Here is a 19,951-nt window from a genome sequence, read left to right on the forward strand (position 1 = left end):
GATCACATCCCCGAGCTATGCGATACACCTGCATGGGGGCGGACAGTGCCTGCTTCAAAGAATTTGCACATAAGTAGCCAAAGGAGAATAGAAAGGAAACATGTCTGTTTTACAGGTAGAGAGCTGAGGCAGGAAGAGATTAGCCGACTTGCACCATTTGTGTAAGAAAATTGACTCAATTCAGGAAAAAAAGTAAGCTCTCCTAAGCCAAAGCCCTTACCTACCATGACATCCTTGTCAGTCACCCGGACACCTGACTGCAAGCACCTGCTGTGGCAGCACAGGCCAGCGTGCCAGTGGCATCCTCTTCTCTAACACAGGGTTTAAGAGCTGCAGCTCTGCATCATGCAGTCCCTTTTTTGGCTTTACTGCCATCATATGCTGACAGATACTTTACGAGCCTGGGGACCCAACTCCTTCTGTTCACTTCAAAATCACTTTGTTGAGCAAACAGAGGCAAGGGGTGAGCAGAGCTGGTGCGTCTCCCAGGCAAGGCTGGGTTCTTTTGGGTTGAATCTTTTGTTCTTTTCCCTCACTGCTTCTGCTGGCTTTGGCGATCTTTCTTCATGTGTTTCCCAAAAGTGACAAGGGCAATTTATTATGTGCGCACAAGGCCTTGGGAATCTCCTGGAGACATATCATTCCTGCTATTATCCTCCTCACATGAGGAGCCGTTGTTCTTGTCAAGCTTGCTTGCTTCCTCCCTTGCAAAGAGAAGAAAGGATGCTGGGGATTTTTCATTAATCATTTTTACGCCAAGAGCTGCAGCTCCCGTCTGCATTCTGATCACTTCTGATCTCTGCCACCATTTTTCATGGTAGCACTTATGAGGATTGTTTTATGCTGCTGGTTCGAGGTGCGTTAATGACCAACCATTCAGTGTCCAGAGCAAAGCCTTAAATTTAATGTACACTCCAGTGGGGAAAATCTATTACCGCTATACATCTTCTTTCTTGCTGTTCTTCTTCAAGGAAGGTGCCAGTTGCAAAGTGGGGGCGGGGGGTGAGGGGGAAAGGCTGGCAGGAGGAGTTTAGTTTATGGCGAAAAGGAGGGAGAAGCAAGCAGAGGTTTCTGTGCTTGAGCTAGGGCTTGGAGCTGTCACGGTTGAAAACTGGAAGAGCCAGTCAAGGCATGGCCAAGTGGGAAGGGACAATATTGCCAAAACGTAATGATTCCAGCTGATGAGAGCTCAGTGTGTCCTAATTTCTGGTCCATGAGGTTTACCTCATGCTGCTTCTGACGGTGCGCCAGGGTCTCTGAGGCTGATCCCTGACAGACTGCTCTTCTTTTCTGTGTGCCTGGGGACAGCACCAAGCGCAGAGCGCTTCCTTCACGCTCACGGCCCCTCCACACGATCTCTCAGGACAACAAAGCCAGTCTGCAAGGTTACACAAGGCTGAGGCTGAATTAGCTTTGTCCTGCTCAGGCTTTGATTTCTTCACCTCCCTGGACAGTCCCAGTTTCTAAAAACTGCATTTATGAGTCCAATAGGTGATTATTAATAATGAAAAAAATGCCTACTTCTGTCACCTGAGCTCCAAGTCCTTTAGAAAGGCAGCAGGACCAAGCAGCGTTCTCCCATTTCCTCTCCAGAGAACGGTGAAAATGTGCTGTATCTAAAAATAACACTAAAACTGGACCTTGAATACGTCCCTTCCTTTTGCTGTGTCTCTGGACTCTTCCCAGCTACTGTCTATCTTGTGTGCTAATTTTGTGCTGGCTCTCTCTGCAGCAGAACGTCAGAGCCTGATCCTGGCATCTGGGATCAATGCCCCTTCCTTAATGTGCACACCCTGGCGCCTCTGTCCATGCAGAATTAATCTCAAATGTAATCTTGTCTTTTTACACGAGCGCCGGGAACTGGCTCCTACTCTGTGTGTATGTGACTGAATACACACTGCATTGTAATTCAGACCCTTTGACGTCTCATTTTAATACAAAAAGTGTAAAACATAGGAGCAAGACATTGGAAAAGACTTTCTGGACCATGAAGTTCAGCTCTTTGAGATACAATCTCATTCATACCCTACCAAATTTTCTCTCAAAACTGTCAGACTTCCTCTCCCACTGCCCTTCGTCCAGGATCAGTCCTTCCAATGTGTAGGAGTCTCTCTAATTTCCATTGTAAGTTTCCCCACAGTGAAGTTGCTCTTATACTAACAGTGTCCTCTAGCTTAAATAGCAACTTCCATGCTAACATTAACAACAATAACAGTTAATTACGAGCCTAGAGGGGCTGTTGCTGGGACCAAAAATAACCCTGGTAAGCTCAATGTATTCAAGCTGCAGGACAGTAATAAATAACATCTCAGGTTTATCAGGAATAAAATGGCTTGTCCCAGTCAGAGAGTCCAGGAGGGAGCAGAGATGCTGCAATGAGCGGAAAGCGGCGAGGCAAGCTCCTAGGGCACTGCTCAATGCGGGTGCAGTTGGACAAAGAAAAATGCAAGGAGGAAAGGAAAGAAACCTCATTCCCCTGTGTGGAGCAATTTACAGACAGCTGCTCGGTCCCCTGGGACCAGGCAGAAAAGGGGGAGAAATACGTTCTCGCTGCCTTTCAGCCTGGACCTACCTCAAACTCGTTAATGTCAATAGGAGGGAAATTGAACTGAGCTTTGTTGTAACCCTAATGAATCCTTTGCCGGTTACAGTAAATTTATTCTTTTGATTTCCCTTTCTCCCCCCATCTTGTTTCATGTGGGCTTTTTTTTTTCTCCCCCTTTTATTTAATGTTCCTTTTCTGGCAGCTTCTTCTTTTTATTTCTCTCCAATTTAAAACACAGTTAAAAAGCTGTGGTTGATTCCAATTAAATACCCCCTTTGGGATTACTAAAACACACACACTCACACACACACAAAGACCCCCTCTTTGATTGTTTCCACAGCAACGTATTTAAATATCTCATTCACAGTGTCCAAGTGAAGAGCTGAAGGATTTGGAGAAGCTCTTTTTCTGCTCACTCACCTCCCTCCTCCCCCAAATTACTCATGCTATAGTTGTAACTGGTGTGATACACATATTGCGCTTGCCAAGCTTTGGCTAGAATGCAGAATATATCTGAAATATGTCTACATACTCCTGGAATTCCAGAGGAGGAGGAGAATTAAGCCAATAATGTATGTCTTACAATAATACAGAGCTATTGTAATTACCTAGGAATGGTGGGAATGATAGGAAATTATCATGTCAAGCAACAAGACAGGCCAAATTCTGCCATTCACTAAACAGCATATCTATAAAGTCACCCTGCTGGGAATCGTAGGGCTGTGTTTGCAAGGAGGTGGTTAAGAAAGAAGTGGAAAGGGGCTGAGCTCACGCGGTGCAGTTAACAAGAAATAACGGCAAACTATAGGTGAAGAAACTAATCTTTTGAGATCTGTCTTTCCCCATCGCAGATGCAGGACTCAGTTTCCCACTTACTCTTGCACCGCAACAGATGTGTGTATCTGAGCTTTCTGTGGGGTTAGTTCTGAGGCGTTCTGGTGGGCTCGGCAGCTTCCCTACTGAAAATAAAGTCTCATCTTGGCAAGACGTAGTCAAGATGACTTTCTGAAAGGTGGGGTAAGGAACACAGCCTGTCTCTTCCTTTGTCGGTGCTTCCCTTGCGTGTGCCAGATTCCCACTAAACCCAGTGAGAATCTAATGGAGACAACTGGGCCTTCAAACATAGATTTCAGGAGATAAAGGGAGTTTCCCTCTCCTTTTCAGCAGAAAGGTCTTAAAGTTGAATGCAGAACCACACTGAGAATAGTACCCCGTCACGAGGAAGGCTCAGTCTGTGAAATTCGTGTGCTAAGCTCTCCAGCACAGTCTCAGCAGTCGCTGGAAGAGCTGATTCAGAAATGTCCAGAAGTTCACTCTTTCTCTGCCCACGAAGTTCTTACAGAACACAAAACTACAGTGACTTTTCCGCTTGAAATCTTTCAAGTGTCTTGTCACATATTTCTGCAGGAAGCGCTTGCATTTTCCTTTCCGCTGTTGGCTCAGCAATCTGCTGTGTGTGCACGCAGCTTGTTCTGTCCTCCTGCAGTGCAAATATCCCAGGGGCTGCAGCTGGTACACAGGGCTAAGCCGGGATCTCGGGGTTCGTTCCCCACGAAGAAGTTCACCTGTGAGTGGTCTCTGTCAGCTTCTTTGGCAAGGCCTTGGAGAGGCTGGACAGACTGCAGCTGGTGTGGTTTTAGCTGTTCACAGCTCTCAGCTTCTTCAGGATGGGAAGGAAAGCTCAGACCTCTCTCTGTGGCTGTGAGCCGCTCCCCAGGTGGCTGCAGTCATGTGTGAGTTTGTGTAGTGGCATGCTGCTGTGTGTAGTAGTGTGTGTCTGTGTTACTACATGTATCTGGTGGCACTTACGTATACGGAGGGTGATGGGGGCACATCTGCTCCAGCTCCAGCTCTGCTAGGTGAAGACAGAGGTAACACCATATCTTACAGGCAGCCAAGCGTGTTCACAGAGTTGCACATCACAGATCCAGCCACGTGTGTAGTGCTGGATCTGCAGTTTGCCTATGGACCTGCACATGAGCAATCTATAAACCCACTTTAAACACAGATGCAAGCAGGGTGGGAGGAGACGGCAGCACCTGCTGTGCCCTTGACATTTCCTCCTTCCTTCTCTGCTGAAGAAGCTGATTCCAGTGTGAACTGGTTGCTTTGCGGCTGTTAAATATTAGTTCTGCTTTAACAAAGGTGGTATTTTATCATTAAGTGTTCTGTCTCCAAGGAGGAAAAAAGCCCAAAACCAAAAGTGCATGAGTCAAATCATCATTGCAGTAATGAGTGGCGAACTCCTACAAGGCACTCATTTCACCTGCTGTTCTTTTCCCTTTCTGTTGCTTTGTGTTCACTCACTTCCTCACTGCAAGAAACACGACTTCTGGCTGAGCTTTCCACACCCACACAATTGGCCAAATTTAAGGTATGAACATTTACAATGCAGACAGGCAGGTTTATGTGTGGCCAGCACGATTCCTGCTTGCTTTTGAGCGTTTCACATAGAAGATGCGGCTTCTGTCTTGTCTGTCGTTTATGAACTGTTTTTCTTTAGGAAACAAACAGCAGATGTAAACGTGTCATTTTCTTTTCAGAGGAAAAATATCTGACCCCTTCGGGTTTGGTCATGCAGACTGGCATTCTTTGCAGCTCTCCAGGCCTGTTTCCTAATCTGTGAGGTTACAAAACAGCGTGGGCTCTGGGGCTGTCTCCAAAGAGCAGGGAAGGGAATAATGAATTTAGCGGATGTGTGATCTACTTGTTAAAAGAGCTCGGTATCCAACACGAGCTCTTGAGTGACCTGGTCTCATACTTCTGTTCCTTAATGGAAGCAAACCAGCTCTGGAGCTCTCTCCTTTCGGGGCTCCTTCTTAATGCCACTGAAGACAATGCATCAGAGCCCAGGACTCCTTTTAGCCACTGCTGATTTAACACAGAGTCCATCTGCGGTTTTCATTTCCCCTTGTTCTTCTTGTCCTGGAAGAGGCAGGAACCACTTTCAAACAGATCTGGAAAGATTCCTTAGAGATGAGGGCTCTGCAAACCTCCTGATAAATTTCTGCGTGTGTGTGCATAAAGTAACATTGTCTGGTTTTGCTATTTTATTGTGGGTCTCAGCTCTGATTTTTTCTTACAGTTTTAGCAGTTGAATCATGGCAAGAACATCACAATTTCCATTTTTCTTAAAAAAGGAGACAGAGAATGACAAAAGCTTGAAAACGTGAAGCAAGAGCAACTTGCAGAATCAGAAATTAGAAGATGAAGCTGCCACGTATTATAGCATCGTTAAACTTGTAACTTTTTAAAAAGAGATCAAAATATTTCTGGAAGACACTCATAATTTCTCAATGCTTGGTAGAGACCATAGAGACTTGTGAAATAGTTCACATTTGTAAATATTTTATTCCTATGACTAAAACCCATGTGATTCAAGCACACATTGCTCCATGTTCTAGTACAAGGACTGAATAATAAATTACCATGTTGGAAACTACCTCACCAGAAAACAGAACAAAACAACTTCACTGTGCATTATCTGACTATGAGAAGTGAGATGCTGGTAGGAGAGAGAAGGAAGACTCCTGTTCATTGTAGATCTACTCAGGGAACTCTGCAAAGACAAACATTTCATGCAACTTCCCCTTTCACCTGTTTTATTCCATTGCTGGGCTGTCATTTCAGCAACGTCTTTAACAAACAAAAACCCTCTGTGAAGTCAATAGTAATTACAGGAATTTACCACAATTGCCAATCAAGGTGTGTTGGTAAGACTCATCTTTCTTGTTTAAATTAGCTTTCACTGCACATAGACCACAAGTTGTCTGTAGGAAATAAATCCCAGGGAAATTACAGCTTTCATGGTGTTACATGACCTCAACAGCCACCTTGCAGCTTAATTCCTCTCCTCAGATACTTGGGTGGCCTATTACAGCTGTTTTCTGGAGTAGAAGAGGACAATAGCCCTCAACACAAAGCCTGAAATAATTCTCTCTGTTTCTGAATGCAGTGAGGATATCAAACAAAATGCAGGCTCGCCTTGGCCGGTTTTGTAAACGAATGTGAGAACAGAAAGCCCTGGCCATGTTTACACCTTGGTCTGGTTTGCTGCTCCAAACCACGCTGGCACGAATTCTGCTTTTGGCTGTGCTGATACAGCGACTTTTAAAAATGGAGACAAAACGGACACACCCTACAGGCAAAATTCAAGTGTGCACACAGACACAAATGCTTCCTCCTAGACAATTAATGCACAGAGATTTTTACTCTCTGCTGATAATGGTGCCATGAGGAAGGTCCTTAGCTGATAGATATCAGCTGGAGATCTGACTCTGTAGGAGAGAAGGTGAGCAATTCAAACCAATAAAGGGTTGATGATTTCATTCTGCTGATAAAAGTCTATATTCCTGTCGCGTCCAGAGTTATTCTGCCAAGCACATATTCCTATTCCTAGGTTTTAGCCAAGTACATATGTCAGGAACTATATGAACCACAGACTGATACACTTGAGAAATTAAATTAGATCGTAAAACTGCCCAGGGATTGCTGACTCCTTCCCTTGACCTAGCTGTGCATTTGGAAACAATTTATTGCTCAAGTTTTACATCTGAACATGCCCCTTTGTTTGAAGAAGAGCCCTGGCTCGTGCAGACGTGCCATGAGACTGGGACCACCTGTAGGGTAACATTAGAGAAACCAACAGGGCCACATCAAACCGTCCTCTGATTCTGTCTTACATTTCCATCTTAGATGAGTATCTGTTGCAATCAGCAGGAATCCTTCCGCTGACTTCACTGGCTTTCCGTAAGATCTGTTGTTTTTAAAGGACTTTCAGCATCTAACTGCCGTTGATTTCAATGCACCTAAATTAATTTTACAATTCTAGGCTTCAGTGATTTTTACATTGGCATAGCCTGTTAACTTGCAGTAGGGCTATTCCTGTTACACATTGCTGCGGGTAAGCTAAGGAGAGTCGGTACAGCTCCCCTGTAAGGCCTTGCTCAGCTCTGGGACAGCTTATCCTGCAATCTAACACACCCAGCGGGGGTGATCCCATCATCCCAGCACAGCTCCTTCTCCACCTCGTCCTGTTTTCCTGCTGCTGCCTCCAGCACTGCTCCTGCACCATACTCCTGCTCCCATGTTTACTGATTGGCTCTTGTCTGATTCCGACACCTATTCTGAAAAAGGAGTGATTAATTAATAGGGCTCATCATTTTACAGGAGCTACATAAGCAAACACCTTTCCCCGCATCTCTGAATTTTCAGAGTGCCGTTCATCCTTCCAAGGTACCCAAGTGACAGCTGCTTAAAAATCATACAGATGCCTGGCAGCTCAAACAGGAGACTGCACTGTGTCGACTAGTGCGTTAACAGAAGTAAATGCACTTAACAATTTACCTTTCCCTGGCACAATATGGAGCCTGTCATTTGTCGGGAAGTGGTGGAGCTGTGAACACACTGGGGTGTTATGAAAAAAATAACTTGGGCTCCAGCCCTCCTGACAGGAGTTGCTCAAGGGAAAAGCAAAAGAAAAAAGGGAAAGCAGCTGATATTTAATGGCTTAAGGATCAGGGAAGACACTGGGTGAAAAATAAAATGGAGTTTATGGAATAATTGCTTCTATGCACGCTTGTCTGTTCCGGAGGATGAGCCACATCAGCTCTCATAAACTGTCACAACTGATGGAGTGATTTAAAATTGCAGTGGAGCAGTACAAAAGGAATTTAAAGAGCTGTGAATAATTACTGTTGTGGGTGGCTGCGGGCTGTGCAGGCAGTGACTTGCAGATGAGACAAGCTCTGCACTGCTGCTAGCACTGTAGCTACCAGCAAGGTCTCCTATTCCCCCATCTGGAAGGACGACTGCAGACAGTGACAGTCCTTAAAAAAATCTTAACAGGGACTGCATGCAGCATGCACAGACATAATGTTCCTTTTATTTACTCCCCACAAACTGGGAGTCACTCCACTAAGCCAGTGCATTTGTGCTTGTGTACAAATCTGGCATCAATTTTGCAGAGATGTGGTGATGTTACGGGTAAAAATGAGGTGTTGGAGGTCTTTGTCTGGATCCTGGCCCTACACCCAAAACGCTAAATGCGGCACTGAGAGGTGAACCACCAACTATGATGGCCAAGTTCAAGACAGCAGTGAGGCATGCGCATCACATACTATTTAGGGGTGTAATATCAAGTAGGTAGTAACGTCGTCTCCTAGAGGTGATTTATGCAAGAATTGCAACTACTTCCCTCCACTAACTGTAGGGGCAGTTCCATTAGCGGTCTCTGTCTCAAACCTGTGTATAATCTGGGTGCAGTCCCAGGCACAAACACAGGCTAGGCAGAGAATGCACTGACAGCAGCCCTGAGGAGGACTTGGGGGCTCTGGCTGATGAGAAGCCCAACATGATCCAGCAATGTGCACTTTCAGCCCAGAAAGCCAATTGTATCCTGGGCTGCATCAAAAGAAGCGCAGCCAGCAGTTGAGGGAGGGGATTCTCCCCCTCTGCTCTGGTGAGACCCCACCTGCAGTTCTGTGTTCAGCTCTGGGCCCCCAACATAAGGAGGACATGGACCTGTTGGAGCAAGTCCAGAGGAGGGCCGTGAAGACGATCGGAGGGCTGGAGCACCTCTGCTATGAGGACAGGCTGCAAGAGCTGGGGTTGTTCAGCCTGGAAGAGGCTCTGGGGAGACCTTAGACCAGCCTCCCAGTACCTACAGGGGCCTACAAAAAGGTGGAAAGGGAATTTTGCAAGGGCATGTAGTGCTAGAACAAGGGGTAATGGCTTTAAACTGAAAGAGGTAGATTTAGATTAGATATAATGAAGAAATTCTTCACTATGAGAGTGGTAAGGCGCTGGCACAGGCTGCCCGGAGCAGCTGTGGGTGCCCCATCCCTGGCAGTGCCCAGGGCTCAGTTGGACGGGGCTGGGGGCACCCTGGGCTGGTGGGAGGGGTCCCTGCCAGTGGCAGTGGGGTTAGAACTAGATGATGTTTAAGGTCCCTTCCAACCCAACCCATTCTATGATTAAATCCTGGTACGCCTTGAAGCCTTGATAAGATACTGGAATTCTGCACAGCTCCATTCAATTCTATTCTGATGCTTATGGACAGTCACCAATGTGTTGCCCTGTTACCAAGGTGTCAAACCCGGATCGCTCTCGAGAACCGACCTCCTATGCAATCCTGTTTGCCCCTTCAGCTTTTAAGCCCCTAAGCTCATACCTCACACATTTTCCACAGTATGAGGCCTCATACTGAGGTCTTGTTCTCAGCTGGGGTCTGTAAACACAGTCATACTATAAATACTACCACAATCCTGACAGTTTCTTCAAAGCCATATAAGTACAGAGCATCCACAGGTCAGGAGCACAAAATTATGAGCTCTGTTGGGTGATTTCTCTCGCAGTTAATGAGGTATAAAGCAAACAAGTACTTTAAAAGGGGTCTGATAGTTAAAGGAGCTTCACAGCAGCAAACATCTGGAGGAACACTGTGCCCTTTGATTATCTGCAATGTTTCCTTGAGCTCACTTTGGTCCATAAACCAAGCCCTCAAGCCACACTTCCTCCCAAAGTCTGCACTCCCTGCCTGCGACCTGTAACCTGGTATCTCCTCCTAATTAAAGTCAGCAGACCTGTAATGTCCACTTTGTAAACAATTTCCAGTTCAGCGGTGTGGAGGTGGGGGTGGACACCTAGTATATCACTGGAGACAAAGAGGACTCCGCATTTCAAAGTGGGGAGGGGAGTATCCAAAGGATGTGAAATTAAAAAGCCAGAACAGAAGAGGCTATCATTTAAATTCACTGGTTTCAATTTTGCGAGGTGCTTCTTAGCTGCTGCTAAATATGCTGAGAGGGGCTGAGAGATAAATGGGTCAAGCTTAGCCTCTGTCAGCACTCTTGCATCTCTAAATCTCCAGGATCCTTCCATTGCTGTGATTGTTTACTGGGTTCCCAGACTTAAGGAGGCATTTCCTGCATAAAAAATAGTACCTCCCTGCTTCCTCCAGACAGTCTCTTTCTTTGGTCAGCAGCCACTGAGGAAGAAACTTTTCCGTGCAGACAGATTACATTTCCTCACCCTAAAATATCTACAAATTAATAGAAAGAGGGAGGCTAGGAAGAGGATGCTTTATGGAGGCTGCCGGGCACAGCATGGGCTGATCCTCTCCAGCCCTCAGCCCGCACCGAGGAAGGGCACTGCAGAGCAGAGGCGCAGTGACAGAATTGGTCTCGTCTTCAGCAGCTGCAAGCCCTGGTCCACGCCCGGCACCCACACAGCCGAGCAGGCACCGGGCGTGCGGCAGCCCAAGGGTGTTTAGGCAGCAGGCAGGCAGGCAGGCAGGCAGGCAGGCAGCTCTGCGGTGAAACATTTGAGTGGTCTTGGCACTTGCCAAAGCCATGAGGTGAGGAGGAGAGACCACTGCACTCACTTCAGCTCTAGAAATTCTGCCCCCAGGCCAAGGCTGAGGCACAGGAGCCATTGCCCTCTGTCAGACGGCTCCAGGGCCGCGAGCGGGACCTGCCTGCATGCAGCTGCCACGTTTGTGCCTACGGTCTGGGCGCTGGGTTATTAGAGTTACTTTGAAAAAGTCATCAGCTGCCTACTGCTAATCGGAGAGTATGAGAAGTTAGTGGTTACGCATCACTGCCTGCTGTCTCTCCAAAGATTGTTGATTACTCTGATATGACACGTAGTGGCTGTGGCTGTGCCGGTGCCATGACAAACCCGACACCCTCACAGCTCTGTCAGGAGCGGGAGGCACTGCTGCTATTTGGTCCAAAAAGCCCTTTGCTTGCTTCTGAGAAAAAACACAAAACCACAGCAGAAGAAACACTGGTGTCATTGTAATATAAAGCAGTCAGGGCTCTGTCCAACCCGTCATAAACGTTGGTAGAAGTGCAGTGGCTGTGAAAAATAGAGATGGTGAAGACTGCTGGGGTAGGGAGAAACCTTGAAGTTGCAGGAGAAAAAACAGCACGAGATTTAAGGCTGTAGGACCATAGCGATCAGTGTCCCCTGCAGCCAGTGCTGGATGTTAGGATCTACCCCTCACTGCGTACCTCAGACTCTCAGATCGGGGCAATGCAGGGAAAGCTTAACCCTTGTATTTTTAAGTTAGTACAGGGATAAAATAGCAGACTGAAGCACACACTCCTTTTAACTACTGCTGTTTTCCAAATGCGATTCCTCCATCTTTCAAGTACTAAAAAGGTCTCCAGGTCTAGAAGAGCTCAAATAAAAGTTGTTCTACTCCCCCAAGCATCTGCTTCATGTCCTGGCTTTCTCGGCTTGCTTTAAATGACTATCTCCCGCACTTTGTTAATTACGTGATTACAGCATCCATTGACAATGAGAAAATTAAAACTCCATGCTGCCTTTCAGACAACACTTTATTACTCTGCAAAAGAGGCTGAATGCAATTTAGCAAAGCGCTGTGCTGAACAACCAGAATTGTTCTCTTCCACAGGCTTCCTCCTCCACTCCCACTGTTTCCCCAGAGACCACAGTGTTTGCAGAGGCTTAATAAAGCAGGAAAGAGAGCAGGTGTGAAAGGAAACATCAATTACCATTAGCCCTGACAATCCTGGACGATCCCACCCATGGAGAAGGAGCAATGGCAGTCAATTCTGTCTTTCTTTCTATGCAGATAATTAAGTGCTTTGCTTTGCGTGTAAAGGCAAAGCTGGTTAGGACTTTGGGATAGAGGGAAGGCAGGGATTACTGTTAGCAATATCTGTGCTACAGTTGTGACTGTAGGCTTGGACTGAGTTCAGACTTCCAGAAACAATCCCCCTCTTGAAGATTTTGCAACCTAAACACATCGGAGCACTAACAGTTCTGTCCGTACAACTCTCATTGCAGATGAATTACTGGTCAGATACTCACAGGTAGCAAAGGAGCAGGCCTTCTACAACATGGAATGCTAAAACCTTTGGAGGAGTTGAACATCCAAACAGATTGTGATTATGGACCAGGTTCTCGCAACTCCAGGATCCCCTACAATTGGCGGGCGGGGCAGAAGTGGCACTGGGTTCTCTGGTGATCTGGCCACAGTGCTGAGTGGTTTTCAAAGTCTGGTCCAGAAGGAGTTGCCCAAAGCCTCACTGGCAGTCTTCAATACCGTTTCCTCATTATCATCCTCTTCCCCTGACTCGGACATTTGCTTGCAGGAAATTTCACAGGTCCTCCAATAGCTAATGGGAGGTATTTATTTCCATTCCTTTGGTGCTTCAGTTTTAAGTATAGCAATAATTCAATGTACCTCATTTTGGGGGAAATGAAAGATTATCCTTATTTTCAGCTCATTTTTTTGTGCTTTATTTCTCTCTCTCCCTTTTTTATTGAGCTCTGAACATTAATAATCAGCCCTCATTAATTCAGTTAATTCTTCAAATCCTCATATTCTTCATGCCCAGCACTATAAAGCCAAAGAGGAGACTAATGAAAGCTGAAGAGATGGTTAGAGTTATTAAAAATCAATTTTTTTTATTTGGTAACCTTGGGGGTGTTAATATTCTCATCTCACATCTTCACAGTGTCATTCCTCCCAGAGGAATTCAAAGCTTTGTGGATTTGCCAGATGCAGGAGGGCCTCTTCCGAGTTTCTGGGAACCCTTTAGTTTTAAGGTGTTCTGGTCACATGTAAGTCATAATGTTACAGGATCTTCTCAGGGGGCTGCTGACCTCTCTGGAGCACGGGAAGGGGAAGAAGAGCTTTGCAGTCCAGAAGACTGTTATGCATTTCTATCCGTCCTCCCTACAGGTGCTTTCACTGTGGCCAGCACAGGGGGTGGTCAGGAGGAGACTGCTGTGTGGGAGGGAACCCATCTCCCCCAGTCCTGGCAGGCAGGAGGGCTGCAATTAGCACATTGGCTCTGGCACGGGCAGAGGAGCAGCCTGGGTTCCTGCCTTTCATTTGAGGAGATTAGCGATAATGGAAAATGCAGAACATTAAACAGTGGAGTGATTACATTGCGGAGGAGGACTGGCAGAGAGATTCGTACCAATGAAGGGGTGTGAAAAGGGGTCACAAAGCTGAGTTTACTTCAAGCTTAAAAAGTGTGAGAGAGATGTTTTTCAGGTTTTGCAACAATTCATTCCCGTCTTGGGTTTGATCTGACTTCACTCCCTCGGTGTGCCTTTCCTTTTGGCAGCATTTTTAATTCATGAATACATTTGCACGCCCTTTGGTCACCTGTCCTAATGACTTATCCTTCCTATTTCCTTTACTTGGGTAAGTCCAAGTGCCTCCTGCCAGATCCTGCACACTAAACCACAGTCCTAAGCATGAGAAAGGGGAGGAAAACCAGCAAAGAGCAGCGACTCCCAGTTCCCTTTGTAGGTAGGGCATACCAGGGGAGAGGACAGAGCTGGCTTAAGAGCAAGGGAGGAAAAAGGGATCTGAAAAGCTGGCCATGAACACCAGATCTCCAGCTGGTGATCTGTATGGGGTCTGCAGAGGTACACTGTCTGCATGATCTCATACTTGCTATTATCATCTTGTCTGAGACAAGGCACCATGGCAACCAACACATTTTCATTCCCTCGTCTTTACGATGATGTTCCTTTAGTTCCCGAGTCCCTTCTCTGCTGAATGGGTGACAATCCCTTTACCAAATGTCGAGAAACATCCTTTTGCCAGCACTTTCCTTCCCCTAACACACACCTGAGAACAGACCTGGAAAAATACCCTCTTGGGGGGAGTGATCCATCAGCTTTCAGTCCCACTTCTATGGGATAAAAGACTGTGGGTATGGGATGGCCGTGACATTCAGCTCTGTTCCTTCCAGTGCATCTTTGGTGCCTCCCATGTGAGATTTCACCTACCGAGTGACTCTCGAGAGGGTTTCTATTGTGTATGCTGGCCAGGTTCCTGTGGGATTCACTTTTAAATCTCCTTTTCAAACAGATAATTAAAACATAATAGTGTTTACATTACAGATGGAGCTGAGAGAAAAATAATAATAGCAATAATAATCATAAGAAACACTACTTTGCTACTCAGGGGAGTTCGTCAAACGACTCTTGGAGAGGCTTGGCACACTTTAATGAGTTTAAAGAAGAGGATTTACACTAAGTAAACTTACTCAATTGTTCACACGCGACTGGTGAGGTGAAGGAAGCGTTCAGAAGCATGCAACTGAAGCAGCTAGCACTGGCTCTGCAGGAGGACAAAATAAAAAAAAAAAAAAAAAGGAAAGGGTATTAAAATCTCATAACTTTTATGGTAGTGGATATGTAGAATGGAATTGCACTGCAGAGTCCAGAAGCTATTCTAAATTAATGGCTTGGCTTTTCCAGTCCATTCAAACAAGCTCATTTCATGCAAGATAAATTACAGGACCCTGCCACCCTCACTCCCTGAAGAGAGCTTTCTATAATTCACGATGTGTGTGTAAGGGAATGGACGGTTGGGTTTTCTGACAGATATCCTGTGGCACAATGACCTGCTCTGGAGGCTGTAATATTTGATTCACCCAACACCAGTTACAACAAGAAGTAGCCTGTCTAAGCAAAAAAGAGGGAAAGGACCAAAACCAAGCTCCCAGTACATCCAGCTAAAACAACCCCATGAAAAGCAAAAAAGACTTGCTGTATAAATATCTTCTAAAAATTGCATGGCTGCCTCAAGCCTGATTTTGTGGGACAAAACAAGAAGCTTCATTTGGTAGTAGCATCTAGTAGAGGAGAGGTGGCTTGAGGACTGGCCTGATCTTAATTCCACTGCAGAAGAAATAAAAGACAGCCCTAACCTAACAGAGATGAGAAATCCAGTAGCTGTAATGCTGAGATTCCTTTTCTCCCCCTTTCCAGCGGCATTAAAATTGGCTCAATCAACCTAAGCAGCCCATTATTAGAGCTATGAGCTTGACTCCCTGCTTTTCTTTCTTTGGAAAGGCTTGAGAGGCAATAGCAAATATCCAGTGGACTTTGCCTCGAAGCACACTCCTGTTCCCCTTCTGCCAACACCATCTCTGTCACTCCTGTGCTATGTTTTTGTCACCCATTTGAGCCACTTAATTACATTCTCTTTTCTTTTGGAAACAGCTGACATGTAATTATTTTCATGATTAACACTCTTGTGCAGCTAATTGTAATTATACCTTATAATCACAGTTGTGATCGTCAATTACTCATCTTTGCCTCATTTGAATGTTTTTCTTTATCTGAGTTTCTGGAAGTTGTCTTGACTGAAAACACATACACAACAAACTAGCCCAACTTCCCAAACTTCTCTGTTTTTCTCCAGAGGGATTAATTTGAGGCCACAATAATGAATAAAGGCCAGATCGTTGGCTGGTGTAAATCAATGCAGCTTCACTTGTGTCAACACAGCAATGATGATTTATAGCACTTGAGATGTCAGATATTTTACTAAGAAAATGGTGTCATCTAAGAAAATGTATCTGCCTTAGAACCACTCTATGATATAGTTTCCATGTATTGAGCAATGCATATTTTTTCTTTTTATACCTCTATCCTCTTATATATTTTGGAGAACCAAGAAAAATCAAACCATCCTGTATACTTGCTATGTTGTATATTATGCAGCATTTTGAAAGGCTTTTCATTCTACACCTTGAAAATACACAGGGGACTGATTCTCCTTTTGCTCATGTCAATTTTTATGTGGCGTAGCTGTCAATCTGAATTGAGCAGCTCCTGGTTTACACCCTAGTGTGTGCAAACTGCGTCAGACATCGGATGAATATACAGTTTTACAGGGAGGATACTAGAATAAATTCTAATCCAAGCCACATACAGGAAGCTCAGTAGTCCAAGCTACATACTTACGACTTAGAGAACAATATGATTTTCAGCTCAAAAACTGGTCAGTGTTTTGCTAGGCTTGCCTCTAAACAATGGTGACAGGTGGCAATAGATTTATTAATTGTAGTGGGTGCCCAGGAGCTTAGATTCAGGACTTAATGGACCTGAACTATGCTGGGTGATGTGGAAATACAAAATGTGAAAGCCTGATGGAAAATTGTCCGTGCAGTTTCCTTGCTCCATCCTTCTCTGCCCTCTTTGGGCAAGTGCTTTAATTCTGTGCACTGGGCTGCAGGCTGGGCCTTCCCAGCCAGAGCATGTGGTGCTTTGAAAATCATTCCCCATTCCCAAAGAATTGGATGAATGAATAAAGAGGTGAACTCCCAACCTGGAGATTACTGCTGCATTAATAAAGCAACTGTGAACGAATTGCCTCAGCTGCCTGAGCCAACTAGGATTATTAAACCAGGTCCCTGATTTAATTAGAGTGCTTAAAACTCATGCTAAAAACAAAAATGCAGCTCTCAGCTAGAACACAAGCTTTGTGCGTGAAGGGTCGCTGCAAAGGTCAACTCTTCCCACAGTATATTCATGATTATTGAATCAAATGCTACGGTGGAACTGGAGGGCTCCACTGAGAGGGGGCAGGGAGGGAGAGTTGTTGTCCCTGCGCTACAGCTCTGAGCACTGCCTGAGGCCAGCAGACAATACAGATTATTTCTGCCTGCCCAGCAATTTGCATGAAATGGCCTGAAAGAACAGAGTCTACATTGGATTAAAACAAAATGCACATGCACCAGAACTGCCAGCCCTGTTACAAGGCAAACAGGGCGATCCAGGACAGAACGGCATGACTTAAATCTTCCCCGAGCCCAGAGAGCCTCCCTGCAAGGTGGCCTGGGATGCGCTGACAGGGTGACATGTTAGCAAAATTACTGAGCTGTGCTTCCTTGCATCAGCAGAAGTTTGTGACACCCTGAACTGGCAATATAGTTTCCCACCAGTGCCAATTCAATTAGATGCCCCCTGCCTGACAAGCAGAAAATGGACCTAAAGTAATGCCTTGTAACTGACTAAGCATTACACACTATTTATTCTTTAACTCTTAGTCTGGATTTGAACTGTGACTACAGGAAAAAGCCACCACTGCCCATGACTGTAGCTGTGAGCTGATAGGAAGCTTCTTTCCTTTTGAAGAAAATCAATTTTCAGACTTCAAAGGCTCCATACCTCAACTGCTTTTTCCTGGCCCAAGACTCTGCTGCATGGTTTTCCACAACTGACTAAAACTATCAGCATGACTGGCAGTTACTACAGCTTCTGAAAACTGCCATAAATTATACTTCTGCCTTTTCTGCCAGCCTAGCCAGCATTGGTACCCCAGCTGCATCCTCCGTAACATACCAGGTCTGAGATCAAAGCACAAACTCCCTTTAAAAATGGCAAGCACTGGAAAAAGTAAAGGCAAATTAAGCTTCACAAACAAAAAGTTAAATGATTCTGTTGTTATCTGAGTAGTTCCCAAATGTACCCATCAAAGTTTGGAGAATTATTTTAATTGATAGCTACAGATTAACAATAAGATAAATAGAGAGATTAGAAAACACCCGTTACACTCAGCTGAGGCTGTAGGAAATCTTCAAGTCTCAGCTAATTGTTCCATTTTGCAGTTTTAATTAAGTGCAGCCTCCTGAACTGAACTATTCCAGATAGCGCCTGAGCCTGTGCATACCAGCTCACCCAGAGTTTCCCGGATATACTTTTAACTCCTCGGAACCAGCTTCTGACCTTAAGGACCGAGTTGGACAGTAATTACGCTGGGTGAGATGCATCGTTATGCAGAGAACTAACATGCAAATGATGGATTTAAAGGAGTATCTACAGGGTCAGCTACAGGCAGGTGTGAGCCAGCTCCAGTCCAAACGAGGTGGACCAGTTTTAGAGCGATGCTGAGCCCAGCGTAATATTCCCAGCCTCTCAGAAGAGTTTACTAGCCCGGTGCTGGCACTGCACCAGTACCTCTGTATGGCTTCCACTTGAGGCCTGGCTCACATCCAGCTGGCCCCGAGCGTGGGCAAAGCACGCTTACAGCTGTAGGCATAACCTGACAGCTCTGCACCGTGCAGAGACGTGGTGTTGTTTTCCCACGCAGGTTTAGTTTTCACCAGTTGTACACTTCACCTGTGCTGGCAGTGCTCTAAAAACAGGTATCACCCCCCAAGGAGCCAGGTATCACCAGGCTCCTAATTTCAGGAGTTTGATGCTATCCCACACAGAGAAGGAAAGTTAATTTAAAGGAGGCTGATGAGAGCACAGCCTGGGTGGGCTCACGCAGCCCTGCACAGTGATGTGACATGTCCTGTTACTGGTCTCATGAGTAACAAAGTCCTGCTTTGTCAGGCTCCAACCGGAGTGACCGGGGCTGGACTGGGACACTATTGCATCCCGGGACTGGAGGTTTTCCAGGCTGCACCTTGTCGGAGCAGGGAGGCTGCCCTGGGCGGCCTCACCTCTGCCCTCTGCGATCCCAGCGCTGTCTTTGACAGCTGCATTGCCGTAACCATCTCTGCAGCACAGCAAGCTCATTTCACAAACTGACTCTAATAACTACACACAAAATGGCCTGTTCATCGAGGCCAAGGGTTCCATTTACTCCTGAAACGTTACTTGGAAGAGGAAACAGTACATTTAATTAAGCATCTTGTTATGCTAGGCACGAAGGATTAAGCAGCATGGCAATTTCAGGAGACTTGGCACCATGGTGCCAAGAACAGTACTGGTGGCTGTCTGAGTTTGATGGGATTCTGGCTCCCTGGAAAGGAGGTGTTTGCAGTTTTCTGCAAGGCGTTTCCTCTGGTCTCTCTAATACTGCTTGGTCTTGGGATTTATGAGAATCTTCCCAGATTACTACTGACTTCATATATGACACCCTTAAAATATGCAGTCATGCCCCTCCGTGTGTCCCCACCTCCATCTGTAAAATGAAGAAAATGGTAAATGCTTTGAGTTCTAGGAATAAAACACCCTCTTCGCTTTCTACCCTTTCAGCCACTGAAGCCGAGAATATAAAGTACAGCTCTTCTGCTGGTTACAATGTGGGAATACACAACTGTAAATACTTCTGATACACAGTGCTGTGAGAGGAAAATCAGGCCCAATTCATGCTAATGCAGGACCCACTGAAATTCACAGGCTGGATTAGGTCACCATCTGGACTATGGCTCTGTCAGTCTCAAACTGCCTTCAACACTGAATGTTTTAAAGAGAAGACACAGCCCAGTGAGTATATATGCTACGATACAATTGTCTTATCATCTCTGCACTCAGGGGTGCCTGCACAGAAGTTCTCATTCACACAGGGATAATTATTAAACTGATATGGTCGGCTCCTCCTCACTCCAAGCTGCTTCTGCTCCTAAGCTAGGTCTGGCTCTGAATTGCTCACGAGAGGAATTTGTCTTGCAACTATGAGTCTATGGAGACGTGCTTTGAACCCAGACATTTTAGAGAGCAAGGTGATGGAAATATCCCCCTATATAGCAGTATTTCCTTATATCCATTCAACTTCTAAGGTTGATGGTCAGGCAGAGGACATCACTGCAGTTAAGAAAGAATGAAATACAAGAACTTCACAAGAAAAGCTCTAGGGAACAAGGGGGAGCCAGAAAGGAGGGTTGAGAT

At 45.7% G+C, this 19,951-nt stretch overlaps 1 protein-coding gene across 14 annotated transcripts in view; it reads right to left on the reverse strand.

Moving 5' to 3' along the window:
- The window catches only part of DUSP26 (dual specificity phosphatase 26), a 41,846-nt gene that overhangs the window by 14,263 nt on the left and 7,632 nt on the right, over nt 1–19,951 (reverse strand). For all 14 annotated transcript variants that reach the window (XM_040618072.1, XM_040618068.1, XM_040618065.1 and 11 more), the window contains one exon: nt 14,587–14,660. The gene's annotated coding sequence lies outside the window, so the exon portion shown is untranslated. The remainder of the gene's footprint in view (nt 1–14,586; nt 14,661–19,951) is intronic.

The sequence above is a fragment of the Falco naumanni genome, chromosome 19 (assembly GCF_017639655.2).
Source record: "Falco naumanni isolate bFalNau1 chromosome 19, bFalNau1.pat, whole genome shotgun sequence".
Taxonomy (NCBI): Eukaryota; Metazoa; Chordata; class Aves; order Falconiformes; family Falconidae; genus Falco; species Falco naumanni.